This window comes from Amphiprion ocellaris, chromosome 18 (genome assembly GCF_022539595.1).
Source record: "Amphiprion ocellaris isolate individual 3 ecotype Okinawa chromosome 18, ASM2253959v1, whole genome shotgun sequence".
Taxonomy (NCBI): Eukaryota; Metazoa; Chordata; class Actinopteri; family Pomacentridae; genus Amphiprion; species Amphiprion ocellaris.
Window position 1 is genome coordinate 16469370 of NC_072783.1, and position 9030 is coordinate 16478399.

Genomic DNA, 9030 nt, shown 5'->3' on the forward strand with positions numbered 1-9030 from the left:
GGTCACACCAGCATCACATCCATTCAAGTTACATGGTTCATTAAAAGAATCAAATTACAGCATTTACATTTCTGTTAAAACACTTTGTCAACAGGAGCCAGTTGAAGGCTGCAGTGATTTTAGTGACACTACAATGTATAAGAGTGAAGTTATTGAATATTTGTCTCTCTTTACTGTTGCAGCGGTTTTGCAAATTGCAGACGGACCCTGTTCACTCCATAGACACCAATGTTATTCCTGTAGCTTGAAAGACAGCTACTTTTGATAAAACTGGGCTTGTAGCACATTGTCTGCCTTGCAACAATGGGAAAGAGGCACCGTTTATGTTTTGACAACCTATATCTAACGAGTTATTGATGCTGGAAGTCCGAATCTGTGAATATCTTTCCAACTTTACTGAACTTGGGGCCACTACCACCTAAGGAGTGGTATATTTAATTTTGAAAAAAGCATTTAGCCATACTTAAAGCTTTAAGTGCTTTATTAACACACAACTAAAAATTTTGTATTGTTTTATTATCACAGGTTCTGTCTGAAAAGAGGTGGCATCATTTTAAACAGTGAAATCAAACTAATAAAATGTAATGACCAACCAGTGAGCAATACTGGATTCTGCAAAAACATAAACAACTTTTTTAAAAATCTAAATCTTATCTTAACACAGTTAATGTATTAACTTATTTTTGTGTGTATGCATGTATTTATTGATTTATTTAGTACTGTTAACATATCAGAGTTCTGAGTGAATTTTTCTTAAGATAGGCAAAGGCCATTTATTGATTACATATATGCTGTTAAATGTTTATTAAAAACTAAAAAGCATTTAAAAAAAAAAAACAACTTAGGCATTTATTGAGTCACTAAAATAGTGTAGAGTACAGACCACATCAGCATGATTATAAGCATCCTCTGGTAAATTAACAACCAGATACTGATGTCTCTCACCATATGGACTTCAGGAGATGACTGGGGGATGATAAACTGTGACCTACTGGTTGGGTTCTCTCTGTTCTCATGTTTCTTACATGTTTGTCCCCTGACAGCCGGGTCCTAATGTTTTTTGAGCAACACACCATACTATGACGTTTTTACAAGGATGGTTCTACTATGAAACCAGTTTGACACGTTCAGGTGTTCTTTGTGTGAAAACTCAGAGATTTCAGGTATCAGAAGGTGGTTTTCAACTTTCTTTGTTAACTTTCTGCTTCAACTTTAAACTAAATTTCCTTCACTAACCCAGCCCTCTGGACTTCCAGTAAGCTGTGTTCCTATTGGCTGTCCAGGTGGCTGCTTGGTGTTATTAGGAACACCTGAGCAGCTCAGTGTCTTCCTGCTTTATTTAGCTGCAGACAAACATTTCCTCTGCTTCTGTTCACCACTGAACTGGGTTTGGCTCCATTGCTTTAGGTTGTTCTTTAGGCGTTGGCTTGCAGCTTCCAGCAGTAAAATCATCTTTATTGTGTTTCTTGGTGTGTTTTAGGGCTTTGTACTGGATAGTTGTCTTGGTAAATTAGGTTCTTTAGCCACAGTGAGCACATGGTGCTAATGTGTGCAGTGATTAGTGGATTTGGTGCAGCTGAGTTGTGTCTTTATCTTGGCTGTAGTGAGTCTTCAGAGGTTTTTGGTCAGACACATTCTGTATTCTTGTTTGTGAACCAACGTTGGTTGTCCAGAAGGTAAGAGTTCCTGACCTGATTCTCTGTTCTCAGAGGTTCTCTGGTAGGCTGCAGGAGACTTTAGCGTTTGGGTTGTGCTAGTTTGGTTTTTGTATGGTTTCATTTGGACGACTATCTTGAGGCCCCTCCATGTGGTTTAGTGAGGTTTTCTGGAACAGTTCTATAAAGCAACCTGCAGCAGAAGAGACTTTGAGAGTTTTTAGGAAGTTCTGGAGAGCAGACTTTAGAGCAGCAGAAACACTTGTCAGCAGTTTGAGCAGGAGAAGGTGAGCTTCAGAGTAGAAATGAGATGGAAACCTTCTTGACCCGTGTGGTGAGGTCCTGTACCAAGAGTTTGAGCAGGTTGTGAAGAGTCTGTAGTTCTTTGGTCTGAAAGCACAAGAAGAGTCGACTCATTAAAGGAGAAAACAGGAGATATTGTTGGTTCTTCTGTCGCTCTGCAGTTTCCTTAGACTGAATATCAAGTTTATATTTTAAATGATTTCCCATGTGAGCCCAAGAAGACTTCAATAAACTCCCTCCATCCCCTGGACACAACATATTTTATTACTATGTTAAATTTTTTTTTTTTTTTAATGTTTTTGAGTTTTAATCATAGTTTTAGCATAGTTTTTTTCTCTTTGCTTGTTTAGTTTTGTCATCTGTGTAAAAGGTGCTAAACAAATAAAGTTGAATTGATAAACTGAATAACTGACTAACTCATGATTGTGACAACAGAAATATTTTCATTGTGATTTAAGGGTTTATTTCATTTTTAAGGTTGGAGTTAAAATCTTGACAGAAAAAGAAGATTAAAGAAATAAACTACATAACAAAAAGCAATTAAATCAAAGGAAAAAAATTGAATACAAAAACAACTTTTAAAAAGTTTTATTATTAAAAAGATTTAAGAAATTTAAGATGTAATTTTCTAATTAAAGATAAAATTTTTTAGTTAAATGTTTTGTCTTTTTAAAGGTTTAATAATCTAATTAAATGTTTTGCTTTTTTAAAAAATGTTTAATATTCTTGTTTAATTGTATTTTTTAAATGTTTATGGAAAACATTTTATCTGTAATTTTTAATATTTGTATTTTAAAAATTTTGTTTAATTTCATAATGACATGTATTGTATCTTGTTGAATTATCTAATTCAATATTTTGTCTGTTTAATAGAGTTAAACATTAAATACAATTAAATTAAACATTTTAAAAAATGCAAAACATTTAATTAGATTATTAAACCTTTAAAAAGACAAAACATTTAATTAAAAAATGTTATCTTTAATTAGAAAATTACATCTTAAAGACAATAAAACTTCAAATAGGAATTAAACAGAAAATACAATGAAGCATTTAAAAAGAAAAACATTAAAAGGTGGTAAAACATTTAAAAAGAAAAACCTTCAAGATTTAATCGAAACATTAAATATTGGGAAAGGAAAAAAAACTCAAACAACCCAATAAAACATTTGAAAAAACAATTAAACATTAAAAAGACAACACATTTGGAAATCAAATCTTAAAGGGTCTTAAAGTGTTTTCTAGTCTGAAACGAAAACATCAAGTTGTTTCTTCAAACATTTCCTCTTTCTATGTTCTTAGTTTGATCGTGGACAGCTTTACTAAGAACTCATTTCAGAAAACTGCTTTCCAGATAAAGTCTACTAGTAGACTTTATCAAACTAATGTTACCTTCTGATCTCCACAAACTTTACTGTTCAGTGAAGAGAATCAAAGTTTGTTGAGGATTTCTAAAAAACCCAAAGGTGAAGGTCTGAGAAAAACTCAGATGGATGGTCTAAATGTGAAATCAAGACTCATGGTCACAAGTTTTAAGGCTTCTGTTAACCAGAAAGTTCAAACTAACAGAAAAGTACTGAGAAACTTTTAAGATTTCAGTCCTCAGACTGTGGAAAGGTTCAAACTAACAGAGAACTACTCAGGAACTTAGAGGATATCAGTCCTTGGGCTGTCTGAAAGTTAAATCTAACAGAGAACTACTGTGGGACTTAGAAAATTTCAGCCCTCAGACTGTCTGAAGGTTCAAACTAACAGAGAAGTACTCAGGAACTTAGAAGATATCAGTCCTTGGACTGTCTGAAGGTTCAAACTAACAGAGAACTACTGTGGGACTTAGAAAATTTCAGCCCTCAGACTGTGTGAAAGCTCAGGTCCTGAGGACTCGGGAGGTGTGGAGGCTTTGGAAAGTCTTGGAACTGAGGGTTCAACCCTCCAGCACAAAGGCTGAAGTCCAACCTCCTGAGAAAAACGGTCGAGTCGAGACTCGAGGTAAAAAAAAAACTCGAAAACGACAAAAAATAGATGATAAATGCGCAAAAAAAAGAAGAATTACTATCTGAGCAAGTAGCTCAGGGGGATAAGAAGACAGACTACCAAGCGGAGGGTCGCAGGTTCAAGACCCACCACTGACACTCTTCTTTCTTTGTCTTTGTCAGGATTTTGAGAAAACTTTAAGAAGGGTCTGGTCTTGAACCAGCGACCTGCAGCTCCATAGGCAAATCCTTAACTCACTGAGCTACAGATCAGATAAAAAGAAATAAATTCGTCGTCCCTTTGACATCGTAGTTCGTGACGTGATCACATGGGCAGAGCCAAGGCGGAGTCTGGGTGGAGTCAAGGCGGAGACTAGGCGGGGAGGTGGGTGGCGGCCTCCCCCCTCTACTCCCCCACCTCCCCCCACCGCCCACCACACCTTCCCCCGCCCGACGAGTTCTTCGAGTCTCCACGAGTTCTTCGAGTCTCGACAGGTTTTCCCGAGTTTCTGGAGTTTCCACCAGGTCGGAGGCAGAACAAGTTGTCATGAAGAGGTGTTGAAGTCGGCCAGGATGGACTGACTTTACAGCGACTAGAAGGAAGACGACTAGAAGAGCAGGTCTTTAACCACCATCCATAAAATCCATGGAGTCGGCTCCAGAGAAATGAAAGAAGGTCAACTTTTATCAACCTCCATCCAGATGTTCAACTTGATATCTTTACTTTGACATTTTTAGCACCACAAACCTTTAGTATCACACTTTATTATCATTTATTAGGACTTTAATGGAATCCACCAGCAGATTTAGTTTTTGTTGACAAACTTTATTCTTGTCGTCGTGGGACTGCAGTATTTAAAACTCTTCCTTCTATTTGACCTCATGTTTATTAGTTTTAGTGGAGAAAAGTTATTTTAGTTGTCGATTAGTCTCTTAAAAACCAAGTAATAAATTGGATTAGTCAAGAGGTTTAAATTTCTTACTTTGTCATATTTTAAATATGACAAAAAATATAAAAATAAAGTGTCTTGAGACAATTTGACCTGTATTCGGCGTTATATAAATAAAATTGAATTCAAATTGTATGTATCTTGTAATGTTGGAGTAAGTCAGCCATATATGTTGGAAAACACATTTTCTTTGTCCATTAATCTGTTGATTGTTTTCTCCAGTAATTCATTTCTTGTTTTGGTTTATAAAATGTCAAACCCAAATACATTCAGTTTACTGTCATAAAAACCAAAAAGATTCACATTCATGATGCAGGAATCAGGCAGTTTTTCACTTTTTATCTTAGTTTAGTCAGAAAGATAGTTGATAATGTGTAAATTGTTGCAGCTTGTGAGCCGTAGAAGGTTTTAAACTTTGGGGCCGAGTGTCAGAAAACATTTAGAAACCAACATCAACAAAACACTCAACAAAGATTTGAACATCATTAAAGGGAAATCCAACTTTTGCATGACAATGTCTAATTAAAGGACATTTATTTCCAACGTAAATGTGTGATATTCATCCTCTGGAGCTTTCTCTTCACATCGTCTTCCACCTGGACTGGTTTGGTCGGGAGCATGTGCAACAAACATTTGAAAAACTGCACTTTAACATCAATGAATGACACTGAAGTTTAATTGCTACATAAATGAGACTGAGTCTGGATGTGCTGCTCTGTCATTAACTTCTAAGTTTAGGGAAAGTTAAAACAAAAGAGGACAGTTTAGATAAGACTTGAGAATGAGCTTATTTTGAACAAACATCTCAGACTTTCTGAGCTTCAGCACCTCTAGCAAGATATTTTAACAAGCAACTCAAGAGATCCACAAGTTGGAGAGAGTTAGCTTTAGCTGAGCCAAAGAACATATGGGACGCTAACCTAGCAAACATTTCAGACTTTTCTCTGTGAATTCTGAGAAATAATTTACTATTTAATGACAGAGCTACACATCTTAACTCAGTCTCATTAAAACAGACTCTAATTCAGTGTCATCCATCCATATTAAAGTGCAGTTACCCAAAATGTTTGTTGCATGAGCTCCAACAAAACCTGTCCAGGTAGAAGGCCACTTTGACAAACAGGAAGTGGATGATTCCAAGCAGATTTATAGAAGGGGGAACCGGACTGTACTAAGTGTGGTCGAGTATAGAGGGGTGTTTTGTGGGTTTTTAAGGCTGATAATGATTATTAGTGAGACATTTGGAGTAGATATTCATTTGCAGTAAATGAAAGTATTTAAAATCTTGGAGTTAAACTTTGAAGAACACAAACTCTAACAGAAAACTTTGTTGATACGTTTTTGTTTTGTTTACAGATGTTAAGTTAAAGAAGTTTTATTCGTGATGTATAACCAATCAAATCACTCCAGAAGACAGAGCGACCACAGGTAGATAAAGGTTCAGAGCCAAAGTAGCGCCATTTTTAAATTTATTTATTACCGTAAATCAGTAAAAAATAAAATACTGATAATCAGTACATCAGTCAGCCCACAATTACTACAATTCTACAATGTATGTCTCTTTCCTTTGACTTGTTATTTGTACAATATACGATGTATATGATGGCATTTTTTTCATACCAAAGGCTATACTATGATGTTTTCTAAGAGACATACCATGCTACTCTGTTTGCACTCCTCCTCTGTTGTTTTCTGGATTGTACTCAGCTGCATGCCTTCGTCCACCCGGCCTCCGTTGACTCGTCCCGCCTGCCGTCTCTGGAGCTGAAGCTGGATTAGAACAGACCAAAGTACAGTCCAATCACGATGCCAGCTGCCTCTCAAAAGGCTCCTTCATCTGGCAGGTGGCAGCACTTCTTCTGAGGGGAAGCTGAGCTGGCCCGGCAGAACTTTGGAGATGTATTTCAGTGGTTGGTGGATGTGTGGGGAGATAGAGAGGGACCTTTGAAATGTTCACAAAGGAAAACAGGGAACCCATTGGTAGTTTTAGTTTAGGGTGCTACTGCGGTGTGTTTTTGGGTTTTAAGAGGTGAACAGGAGGAGTTTTTTTTCATACTGATTATCTTTTACTTTGTTCCTGGTTGGAATGCCCATCAATGTCAACATGAAGTTCACTTTTATCTCTGTTTATTTATTTTTATTTTACTAACACCCATTTGTTTTTAACCCCCTCACATGTTGTGTTGTAAAACTTACTCTTTCAAATAAATTCTTGTCTAACCCTCTGGAAACCAGTGTTTGGACTGTTTTTGTGTTGCTCCTCACCTACTGACAGCTGTGGACTAAAGGCTATACTGTGACGTTTTTAGAGCGACATGCTATATTATGATGTTTGTTGGGCGACACACTATACTATAGACTTTTTTAATTGACATATTACTGTGACGTTTTTGTTTTTGTTTTTTTTTGGTTTTTTAGCAACATATAAGAATTCGAACAGTTTTAAAAGTTACTACACTTTTACTTGTACAATGAAATTATTATTCTATGGCATTTTTTAGATGACATATTATACTCTGATGTTTTCTTGAATTACATACTATTTTGACAATATACTGCACTATGACATTTTTTGAACCACATATCATACATGACAATTTTAGGTAACATCCTATCATTTTGCACTTTTTGAACCACATAATAATCTATGTTCTGTTTTTTTTCTTGCCAACATGCTGTACTATGAACTACAGGCCATACTATGTTATTCTTGAGTAAAGCATACTATACTTTGACTTTTTCTGAACTACATCCTATACTATGGCGTTATACACAGAGTGCTTTGGTTACATGTTGATTTATAATCTAGATTTTTTCTGTTTTGTTTTTTGACGAGATTACCACAGACCTGACCGTGAACACCGCTGACACCCACCTCACGGAGACGCTGCCTAAGATCTCAAGGCTGCTTGGTCGTGGTCTTTCTGGCACGTACGCTTCCAAGATGAGCCGGGAAGTTTAACACTGATGGAATGACACCAGGTCTAAGCCGACAAACTTCCAATTCCTCCTCAACCCATAGTCTCTGGGAAACCTACATGGAGTAAGAAAAGTAGACAGAGAAGTAATTAAGTCTGTACACAACATATTAAAAAGAAATCATGCTAATAAATTAAGTACAAAGAACCGAATTCGCCAATATACTGGAGACCAGAGCTATTTAATTTGATAAGTATAATCTTGTTTAGTAACATTTCAATTATTTGAGAGCAGTCCTAAAGAACTGCCTGTAATCCCAATCATAAAATGGGTTTGGAGGAAGAACATAGATGGTAATCTGGATATACATGAGTTAGGCTTTATAACTACTATTGGTAGTATTGGTGGTAGTAATAGCAATGTGACTACTACTACTAGTAGTGGTAGTACATTTGCTGCTGCTGATACTGGCACTGCTACTACAACTTGTAATACTATTACAAATGCTGATACTACTTCTACGACTCCAACAGCTGTTTATACTACTACTGCTGCTTGTACTTTTAGTATTACTACTACTGCTTGTACAACTATACTACAGCTACTATTAATCGTCTGGTATTTGGTTGTCAAGCTGCTAGCTCGCCTTAGCGTTTTGCTAGTGGCTAACTAGTTAGCTCTCATAGACTGGAAGCTCTCAACAAGATTTCATAATGAAAAAAGAGCCAAAAACTATTCTTACCTATGAAAAGTCATTCCAAGTTTCCTTGTCTCAATCGTACGACGTAGTGTGTAACTGTATGCAACACAGTGAGCCGGCATACTTGTTGTTTCCGTTTTCACAACGTCTACATCAACGGAATGCACTGAAACTTCTCCCCCACTAGCTTAGCCTCGCAGTAGCACGCAGCTCAAAGGGGCGTGTCCTATCGACTCATTCATATCTATGAGAACAACAGTGGCTGCACATAAGGACGCCTGACGTTGATTAGCTGCGTAAATACCATTATATACAGTCTATGGTAAATACGTATGTGAATCGCATCATTGGCTGCAGCAGCCAGTCACCGTCACTCACTGACTCACATTGAAAAATAGCACAGAATGAATTGTTACGTGTTTATTTTATTTACAATTTAGGTTGGATTTTTTATTTTTTTTTGTGCGCAGCAGATTTTCTGTGCGCGGAGACCGTGTCAGCAGTGCGCAATTGCGCACGCGCGCAGCTTA

At 36.7% G+C, this 9030-nt stretch overlaps 1 long non-coding RNA gene across 1 annotated transcript; it reads right to left on the bottom strand.

Moving 5' to 3' along the window:
- Positions 1-460: 460 nt before the first annotated feature.
- LOC129347343 (uncharacterized) lies at positions 461-8945 on the bottom strand. Its single transcript, XR_008599398.1, has 4 exons — positions 8543-8945; positions 7757-7915; positions 6538-6823; positions 461-2045 (listed from the first exon to the last, which is right to left on the bottom strand). It is a non-coding gene; the product is annotated as an uncharacterized LOC129347343 (long non-coding RNA).
- Between the last annotated feature and the right edge of the window lie 85 nt (positions 8946-9030).